The sequence below is a fragment of the Chrysochloris asiatica genome, unplaced genomic scaffold (genome assembly GCF_000296735.1).
Source record: "Chrysochloris asiatica unplaced genomic scaffold, ChrAsi1.0 scaffold00050, whole genome shotgun sequence".
NCBI lineage: Eukaryota > Metazoa > Chordata > Mammalia > Afrosoricida > Chrysochloridae > Chrysochloris > Chrysochloris asiatica.
The window spans coordinates 14,091,786-14,102,582 of NW_006408568.1; the positions used below are offsets into that span (position 1 = coordinate 14,091,786).

Below are 10,797 nucleotides of genomic sequence, written 5' to 3' on the forward strand. Positions count from 1 at the left end.
TGTTGCCACTGTGCCAACCCATCTTGTTTGGGGTCTTCCTCCTTTTTGCTGACCTTCCGCTTTACCAAACGTGATGTTCTTCTTTTGGGACTGGTCCCTCCTGATAGTATGTGTGAAGTATGAGAGACGAAGTCTGGCTATTCTAGCTTCTAAGGAGCATTCGGCCTGTACTTCTTCCAACACAGATTTGTTTGTTCTTCTGGCTGTCCATGGTACTTTCAGTATTCCTCTCCAGCACCATAACTCAAATGCGTCAATTCTTGTATGGTCTTCCTCATTCATAGGGAGGATTAATTACTGGTCCTGACCTTTGACGCTCACTGCTTGGGGAAATGCCCACTAACCCGAGTTCTGCTTCCTTTCAGGAATAACTGCCCTCAAGTCCTCTGTCCCTTCTCTTCTCCTTAGGATCCTTGGACAAGTTATTTAATCTTTTTGAGTTTGTTTTTTTCTTATCACTAAAAGAGCAAATAATATCTACCTGGTTGGGTTGTCCTAAAGCTTGGAGATAATCTATATAAAATAACTAGTAATCTATGTAAATTCATGCCTGGTACCTTCAGTAGAACTTGTTTTTTGTTGTTGAGGGCCATCAAGTCCATTCCCTCTCATAAAGACCCTGTGTATGATAGAAGGAAACACTGCATGCTCCTGTACCATCCTTGTAATTCTTGTTCTGTTTGAGCCCCTTGTTGCAGCTACTGTGTCATTTCATCTCATTGAGGGTCTCCCTCCAATAGAAGGTGGTTGTTGGTGGTTGTTATGTGCCATGGAGTCTAATAGACACACTGTATAGGGCTTCTGATCCTGTAAATCTTACAAGAGCAGAAAGCCTCATTGTTCGCCCATGGAGAAGTTGGTAGATTTGAACTGTTGACCTTGTGGTTAGCAGCCCAATTTGTAACCCACTAAGCTACCCGGGTTACTACGAGTCGGAACTTATTCGACAGCACTTAATAACAGCAAGCTACCAGTGCTCCTTCCAATAGATAGTTGTTAAGTGCTGTCGAGTCAGTTCTGACTCTTTTTGACACTGTACAGGGTTTCTGAGGAGCATATGGCGGGTTTGAACTGCCAACCTTGATTTACACTCCAGTGCTTATCCTACAGTGCCTTAACAAGAGACCATAACAACAACGCTACCAGAGCTCATTCCAATAGAAGGTTTTTGTTGTTGTTGTGAAGTGCCGTCAAGTTGGTTCCGACCCATAGTGACCCTGTATAGGGTTTCAGAGGAGCAGCTGGTGAGCTGGAACTGCTGACTTTGCAGTTCAAATGGATTTGCAGTCTGGCGCATTAACCCACAGCGCCACACCAGGACTCCTCAATAGAAGGTACCTGCTGTTAATTTATCAGCTATGGATAAAAACAGCAAATGTATCTTTGGTTCTTGTTGCAGACCGTGTAAGCCTGGTCAGAGGTTCGAGGCCCTATAGGCCCGAGTGTAACAAATGAGGCCACTGGCAGTTAATGGCAAATTGTTTTTCATCTTAGTGTTCAGTTACATGTATTAATTTAATACATGGAGTCCTTGATAATCCACAGATAAATGTGATATTTTCCTAAAAGCCCAGACTGTAAAAGTTGCAAGGTCAAGCCTTTCTCCAAAGGATTAACTAAAAACATTTTAGCTACTTCTCAGTTCTTTGTTCTATAGACAAAGAACCCATCCTCCCTAATCCCTTTTCCAGGTGCAGCCCATTCACCTGGGCGTCTGGAGTCCTCCTGCAGACCTGGCTCAGGAAGCCGAAGCAGCAGGACTCCGCCCAAGCTTTTGTCCTTACCTCTCACCTTCCCCCAACTGAGCTCAGGGGCTATAGATATGTTAATTGAGCCTGAGAAACCAAGTTGCTGGCCTGGGATTCGAACCAGCGAAGTTACCTGAATGTCTGGAAAAGTACTGATGTTAGCTGTACCTTGCCTAAGTCCCTCCCAGCTTGGTGTGAAGCTCCTATCCTAAATAAAACAGAGGTCCAGGCCTCCCCAGGTATGCATTGCAGGTTGGAGGGCATGCAGTAAAGATTGCAGTGCATTACGGGTTGGAGGGCATGCAGTAAAGATTGCAGGGCAGTGAGTTGCTGCCTGCAGAGGCCACGATGCCTGTACTCCCAAGCCTGCCCACCAGTGATGTATCCACCCTGGTTTCTGGGTACCTCCTTGTCCCCCTTCTTCTGTCTGTCTGTGTATCCTTTTGCTATCTCTACCGCTGCCAGGTATCTCCTCCTCGTGAACCGAACCCCTATGTTGAGGACAGTCCCTGACAGGTTCTATTATCTATTATTTTACATATCTATGTTTTACAGGTGTGAGATTGGGGGCACAGAGAAGTTGAGTTATTGTCCTGCGTTTATACAACTAGTAAGTGGTAGAACTGGAATTTGAACCCAGGTAGTCTGGTTCCCATTTGAAGAAGGCTGCTGTAGATGATGAAGCAGGCAAGGCCCTGAATTCTTATAATAGTGCTACTTTTGAGCTATTTGTTTAAATCCTTTATTCTTTGTTTGGAATTGTTTGATCATTTATCAGTTAACAATTTGTTCCTTTCTGTGCCGAAAGGCCCACATGTATAAGAAACAAGAATGAGGCATGGGGGAGGTTGAAAAATAAATCACTCAATTTCTCAGCAAACCTCTAGTGAATGATTAGATTTTTCTCCTCCTCTTACCTCTGCTCCAGGGGAACTGTGAAATGACTTGTGTGATGGACCCAGAGAGGCAACAGGTAAAAGGTGGGAGAAGAGTAAGGACTGTTTCCAGTGGTAAACTGAGGGGCCAAGCCCATGTGAGCTGGAGGCAGGAAGTGAACAATGTCCCCAACACACAGCTATCAGGGTAATAGAAAAAACAAGGTGGAGTGGTAATAGTTAAATCCAGTGTTTGTTCTAGTTTGAAAAGTTGTGAGATGATTATGAGCTACCTGAATGACAACCAAGCATGTGACTATGTCAAGACTGGGACCAATTGTTAAAACTTACAGTGAAATTAACCTAAGAGATAGTCATGGCCAGCATTGAAATTTCTGGGCTCATGGAATGCAACCATACAAAATAATCAGCTTTTAAAAAGTTTGCAATTCACATTATTTTTTTGGAGAAAAAAGCCATTCCCCGCCCCCTCAAGTGGTAAAAATAATAAGGCTCATTTTCAAAGTACAAGAAAATGTAAAGAAAGAAGGAAATCCGAATTTTATCACATAGAAGTAGCCATTGTTAAGGACTTCAGGCAAGATGGCTGGCTAGGCAGACACGCCTGCTTTATAGACTCTCTACAACAAAGATGTTGTTATTGTTAAGTGATGTAGAGTTGGTTCTGACCCATAGTGACCCTGTATAGGGTTTCCAAGGGGCGTCTGGTGAGCTTGAGCTGCTGATCTTCAGGTTCAAACTGAGCTTGCAGTCCAGCACATTAGCCCACAGTACCACATCAGGACTCCACAACAAAGATACAGGGGACCAAATGAAACAGACACAGAGGACAATCAATGGAGCCCTGAGCTTCAGAGGAAAGGTTAGAGAAGTGGATGTATAACATCCATCACACATCTGTTTTAGAGACAGCATTTTCCAAAATTACACACTTGTTTACAGATACACATTATCATATCAAAAGCTACAGAGAAACAATCGGAGTCAAGTTCCCAAATGTGCTGCTATCTTTTACAAGGCCTTCGTTTTTATCTTGGGGTTTTAAGAACACCTTCTTTGTCTTGGTCTTTTTCATGTTCACATTTTCATATTCTTCATATTTGGCAGGATTTCTTTTCTTGGCAAACTTTTTTCCAATTGTCCCCACCAGGCTTTCATACCTTCTAGCCATTTCTTCATCAGACACATCAAGGTCCACTGTTTCATTTTCAACTTCTTCAGCTTTGTTCTTAGAGTTCATCTGAAGCATTAATTGCTCAACTTCAGGATTAAATCCTTGGAATGACATTCTTCCATAGTGAAGGTCTTCACTTAACGAGAAGATTTGCTCTTCGATTATGGCATTCTCCTTCTCTTTGAGCTCTGGCAAATCCAAGTACCAGTGTTCACTGATAATTTTCTTCTTCTTCTAGCTGCTTCTTGGTTTCTGAGTCTTGTCCCCTTTGCATGAACTTCATGTGCAGCAGGTTCTTGGATAACTTCGGCCTGTGCTCAGCCGTCATGGTGCTCCCCGCCCGGCGCCGCATTCTTGACATCCCTATGACATATTACTAGAACAAGGCCTAGCCATATTTTAGAGTGGGTGGGGTGGGGTGGGGGCATAAAATTAAGTTCCTAATAGTGAGAGACTAGGGTATAGCAGGAGTCCTGTTGTGGTATTGTAGGATAAGGACTGGACTGCTAACCACAAGGTTGATGGTTCAAATCCACCAACCATTCCTTGGAAACCCTATACAGGGTCTCTATGAGTTGGAACGAACTTAGTGGCACTTCACAAGAACAATAGGCCATAAAACGAGGAAGAGTGAGAATAATCTATGGGTCATGAGTAACAAATTGTCTTGCAATTGACACTGTTTCAGAAAAGAGCAGTATACATACAGGAGGACATCTAGCTGGGTTGGAGGCCACTGTACAAGTGGGGCAGTCTCTCTCCATCCTAGTGTCATGTTAGGGAGAAGCAGAAGATTCCTAAATAACAGCTTTGACCCCTTTTCTAGGATCGCCTAGGATCAGCTGTCCAGTGGCCGCCAGTCTGCTCTTCACTCTATAGCACAAAAGGCCTGGCATAACAGTATGCTTTGATCTCTTAGGGGTAGAAATATAACCTTGGTTTTGGTAAAACAGCATGCCCCATTTCTAGTACCCCACCTAGGCCTCTGCCATACCAGGCTGAACTTATGCAGCCTTGGCTATGGTGTCAGCAGAAACTGGTAGAAGAGAGAAGCAAGATGTCCTTGTGCAAGATGTCACTGACCTGTCAGCTGAAAGTTACCAAATGAGGGTGAGGTTTGCTTCCAGTTTAGGCTGAAAGTCAGAGAAGGGAGGGGCAGTGGAATGCCTATGCCAGCTTCCTGGGGTCTCTGCTTTCTTCACAATGGTGTTACCTAGACTGCCTTTCTGTCCTCCTGGACCCACCCTTTTGGCCTCAGGTTGAGAAAGTGGATATGGAGTAGCAGCGTATGGAGTGTGCCCATGAGTGTGTGTGTGTGTGTGTGTGTGTGTGTGTGTGAGTGCACACAGACACACATGCATGCAATCTTATTGTCTGTCCTGCTCAGAGACTGTAGTTGTCCTTCTTGCCATCTTTCTTAGTGAATCTCTCTCCTTATCTATTGACAGTGTCCTAGAGATCAAGAGGAATCCCAGGAAGCTTAGATGGCAGAGGCAATCCCATCTGTTTTATTTTCTAGCTCTGTGATTTTCCGTACAATTTTTAATGTCTCTGCATTTCAGTTTCCTCATCTAGTTCCTATCAACTCTGCACTCTGGGGTTGGGGTGTGAGAGGGTGGGGAGCCTGGAAGGAAGAGTCTGTCTAGAGCACCAAACTAAGTCCTGTAGCATCTCTTTCTGCAGAAGGACTCCAGTTCTCCTAGTTACTAATATAAGACTTCAGAATCTTGATGTGTTTATCTTTTAAATGAGCATTATTATAATGATGCTTATCTTGTCAACCTCCCTAAGCCATTTTGAGGATTTAATGAGCTGATCCACTTCATAGTGTCACATTCAGCATGTGTGAGATAAGTGATAAACATACCCAGAAGAGATCTTAGGAAACCCTCATATATTTGGTCTGTTGATAAGTGGATTAAAATAAACTCTTAGGGGGTTAATTGATGGTCAAAGCTGGACTTGCAGTTTCAGAACCTGTGTTAAGACTATTTTCCTTAACTTCCTCCATCTTTCCCCCAGCTTTAAATGCTGTAAATTTTAGGATAAGCCAGTAGCATCCACCTAGCCTATCCCTTGTTTACTGATTTTTTAAATGCCACATGTTGGGGGACTTCCAGTGGCTCCTTGTCTCTCAGGCCCTACGGGACTGGCTTAGACTCCTGAGGTGACATTTCTAGGCAATGGTAGCCAGCAGCAGGAGGGAATTTTCTCTGGAAACTACCTAGTACTTTTAGTATCCTAAGAATTTATGCAACCTATTTTGAGGTCAACTCAGTTCTTTATTCCTCAAACAAAACAAAACAATCAAATACTTCTAAGACTGCTAAATGGCTTGTAATAAGCCACAGGAAAAGAAAGTTTGCTGCTATAGCCTGAACACCTACTTCAAGGAGTTACTTATTCTAGAATCTTCCCTAAACACCTCCACATCTCACTATGGTTTTCTTTCCTAACAGCATCCTATGCATATATTTCTTGTTTCTTCAACAAGATATAAAATCCTTGTAGTCAGATGCCATCCCACCCATTATTGTTGAGTTCATTCCTTTAGGACAGAGTAGAACTACCTAAGTTTGTAATCTTTTTATTTTTTCAGCTAATGTTTTATTGCATTAGGTAAATCTGTTGCACAAGAGCTCTTTAAAATGTTGAAAAGCAAAGATGTCAATTTGAGGACTAAGGTGTGCCTGACCCAAGCCGTGGTATTTTTAATAACCTCTTATGCATATGAAAGTTGGAGAGTGAATAAGGAAGACCATAGAAGAACTGATGCAGTTGAGTTATCAGTGGAGGAGAATATTGAAAGTGCTATGCACTACTAAAAGAACAAACTGATCTGTGTTGGACAAAATACAACCAATAGTGCTCCTTGGAAGCCAAGATGGCCAGACTTTGCCTCTCATACTTTGCACATATTATCAGTAGGGACCAGTCCCTGGAGAAGGATATCATGTTTGATTAAGTGGAGGGTTGAAGAAAAAGAGGAAGACCCCCAACTAGATGGATTGGCACAGTGGTGGCAGCAATGGGCTCAGCCATAGCAGCGATTGTGAGATTGGCCCAGGACTGGGCAGTGTTTAGTTATATTGTTGCTGTGAGTCGGTACCAACTATTGAAAGTGCCACGGGCTGCCGAAAGAACCAACAGATCTGTGTTGGAAGAAGTGCAGCCAGAGTGCTCCTTGGAGGCCAGGATGGCCAAACTTCGTCTCTCGTACTTCGGACATATTGTCAGGAGGGACCAGTCGCTGGAGAAGGAGATCATGTTTGGTAAGGTGGAGGGTCAGAGAAAAAGAGGAAGACCCCCAACGAGATGAATTGGCCAAGTGGCAGCATCGATGGACTCAAGTGTGGCAACAGTAGTGAGGTTGGCCCAGGATTGGGCAGTGTTTCGTTCTGCTGTGCTTAAGTTCACTATGAGTCGGTACCGACTCGATGGTACCTAACAACCACAACAATATTTTATTGTGTTTTTGGCAAAAGTTTATACAGCAAGTTAGGTTCTCACTTAACAATTTTCACACAAAGTGTTAGCAAAGTGTTAGTGGCAGTAGTTACCTGTATCACTTGTCACAGTGTATTAACATTTTCTTTGTGCTCTGTTTGTTACATTTCTAGTACTTTAGTTTCCCCACTCTTTTCATTTTTGCTTTGGAGTAATTGTTGATCTTTTGGCCTCATGCTAATGGTTTTTAAGTTTTACTATCCTTTATTTTGTGTGTGACCCCCATTTCAATAAAAGGTGATCTCAGGATAGGCGTGGTTCTAGGTTTTTAGAGTATCTGAGAGCAATAGCCTCAGGGAATCTTCTGTTCTCTATTGTTCCAGTTTGTCTTTTTTGTTGTTGTTTCTTGTTTTAAATGAGAATTTGAGTTCTGCTCAGTATTTTTCTCCCATTCTATCTGGGACCAACTATTGTGACCCTGGTCAGAATGACCAGTGGTGGGAGCTGGGCACCATGCAGTCCTGCTGCTCTCAGCGTTGTGTAGACCTATTTGTTCTCTGAGTCTTCGGTTACCTTTTTCACTATTTTGCTCCTGGAGAGTACAGACTCAATAGTTGTGTCTTAGATGGCGGCTCACAGTCTTTCATGAATTTAGATGCTACTCAGTTCACTAGTAGCGTAGTGGTTACGAATTGGGCTGCGACTCTCACAGTCAGCAGTTCGAAAGGACTAGCTGTTCCGCGGAAGAAAGATGAGGCTTTCTGCTCATGATTTACAGTCTCGGAAACCCTATACAGGGTCGCTATGAGTTGGAATTGACTCCATGGTACATAATGACAGCAACAACAGTTCACTAGGATGCAGATTTTGATTTCTGCCAATGGATTGAGTTGTCCCATGAGACTATGGTCCTAAACTCCAAGGCTATAATCTGTATGGGAACAGACTGCCACATCTTCCTCCTACAGAGCAGCTGTCAGGTTTGAACCTCTGACCCTTTAATTAGCAGTCAAGCACTTAGCTACTGTGCCACCAGGGCATCCACTCCCTAACCCCGGTGCTCTAGCCTAATGTTTGGCATACAGCTGGCATTATGGCATTATGGCCAACTGGGCTCCCCACAATGTTTATTTGACTAGATATTAGAATCACTTAGTTTTTAAAAATTACAAAACATAGACCTCACAATAGCAGTTCTGATTGAACTGGTCTTGAATGGGGTTTATACAGTGGGTATTTTTTAAGGTTCTCTGAATGATTCTTCGTATCATGGGTGTTAAAAAGTCATTGTTACATACCTTGGTTCAGGTTTGGTAATAAGTTTTTTGTGTTTAGACACTCTTTCCTTCCTTACCTCTCCCAATACTATTGTTGTCAGGTGCAGTTTAGTTGGTTATAACTCATAGTGACCACATAAACAACAGAAAAAACCAGTTCTGCAGCACTCTTACCATACGTACTATATTAGAGCCCATTGTTGTAGCCACTCTGTCAGCCCGTTTCATTGAGTCTTCCTCCTCTTTTTCTCTGTCCTTCTCTTTTACAAAGCACGATGTCCTTTCCCAGGAACTGGTCCCTCCTGATAACTTAATGTGTCCAAAGTACGAGGGTGAATCAAAAATTATCTGCACTCTGGCTGTAGAATTTATTTTAATCAACTTTTAGAAAAGACAAATACAGCATTTTCCCACATAAGCTCCCTGCGTTTCAATGTACTTCGTCTGTCAACAAGCTCTCATATTCCCTTATTAAAAAACGTCTTAGGCTGAGCTGCAAGCCACAAATGCATTGCTGTCTTCACTTCTTCATCAGAAGTGAAACATTGTCCTCGAAGGACTACTTTCAGGGGACCAAACAGGTGAGAGTCCGATGGAGCAAGATCAGGACTATAGGGAGGATGCTTTAACATCTCAGAACGAAGTTCTTGCAGAGTGTCAACAGTGTGGGCAGAAGTGTGTGGACGTGTACTGTCAGGCAAGATCACGAGGCCCTTGGATAACAGTCTTCTGCATTTAATCTGAAGTTTAGGCTTCAGCTCTTCAGTGAGCATCTCACTGTAATGAGCACGGTTGATTGTTGAACCGTTTTCCAGTTAGTGTTCCAATATTGGCCCTTGAGAATCCTAGAAAACTGTGAGCATCAATTTCCCAGCTGATGGTTCACTTTTGAACTTTTTCTTGGTTGACAATTGATGATGTTTCCATTCTATACGCTGCCATTTGCTCTCAGGTTTGTAGTGATGAATCCATGTCTCATCACCAGTAACAGTTTTTACAAAGAAATTTTTATCTTCCTCTGAGCATCGGTTCAAATTTTGTTTGCACATGTCCAAACACTTCTGATTATACTCTTCTGTGGGTTGTTTTGGTACCCATCTCACACAAACTTTTCTAAACTCATCTAGAGTGGATTATTTCATAGGCAGAGCCATGGCTCATTTGCAAATGAGTTGTCACATAATCCACTGCCACTAGTCTGTTAGACAGAATCATTTCACTTGCATGCTCAGTGTTATCATCAGCCGTGGATGTGAACGGACATTTTAATATAACCGGAGTTTGGTAAATTTTTGACTCACCCTCGTACATGAGATGCAGTCTTGCCATTTTAGCTTTTGAGTAGCATTCTGATTGTCTCTCTTCCAAGGCTGATTTGTTCTTTTGGTTAGTGTTGTTTTTGTTAAGTACTGTTGAATTAGTTCTGAATCATGGCGACCCTGTATAGGGTTTCTGAGGAGTGGCTAATGAGTTTGAACTGCTGATCTTGTGGTTCAAATCGACCTTGTGGTCCAGTGTTTATTCTTGGCAATACCATAATTTAAATGCACTGAGTCTTCTTCGGTCCTCCTTATTCATTGTCCAACTGTTACATGTATATGAGGCAATTAATAATACCATGACTTGAGTCAGGTGCATCTTAGTCCTCAAAGTGACATCTTTGCTTATACATTACAGAGGGTTTGTTTTGTTTTGTTTTGTTTTGTTTACAGCAGATTTGTTCAATGCAATACATTGATGTTTTGACTGCTGTTTCCATGAGCATTGATTGTGGATCCAAGTAAAAGCCACTTCAGTCATTTCTTTATTTGTCATGATGTTGTTTATCAGTCCAGCTGTGAGGAATTGTGTTCTCTTTATGTTGAGGTGTAATCCATACTGAGGGTTGTAGTCTGTTCTTTAGCAGTAAATGCTTCAAGTCCTTTTCACCTTCATCAAGAGAAGTTGTGTCCTGTTCATGGTTGTTAAAGAGCCCTCCTCCAGTCTCGATCCCATGTTCTTGGATTATTTGCTCAGCATACAGATAGAAAAATATGATGAAATGATACAACCCTGACATGAAGTTTTCCTGATTTTAAATCATGCAGTGTCCCTTTGTTCTGTTTGAACAACTGCCTCTTGGTCGAAGTACAGGCTATGCTTGAGCTCAATTAGGTGTTCTGGAATTTCCATTCTTCTGAATGTTATCCATGTTTGTTATGCTCCACATAATCAAATGCCTTTGCATAGTCAATAAAACATCTTTCTGGTGGTAT

General features: G+C 42.5%; 1 pseudogene; it reads right to left on the reverse strand.

Annotated features, from left to right (window-relative positions):
• Positions 1-3,608: 3,608 nt before the first annotated feature.
• On the reverse strand, positions 3,609-4,146 carry LOC102832495 (annotated as a pseudogene).
• Positions 4,147-10,797: the final 6,651 nt, after the last annotated feature.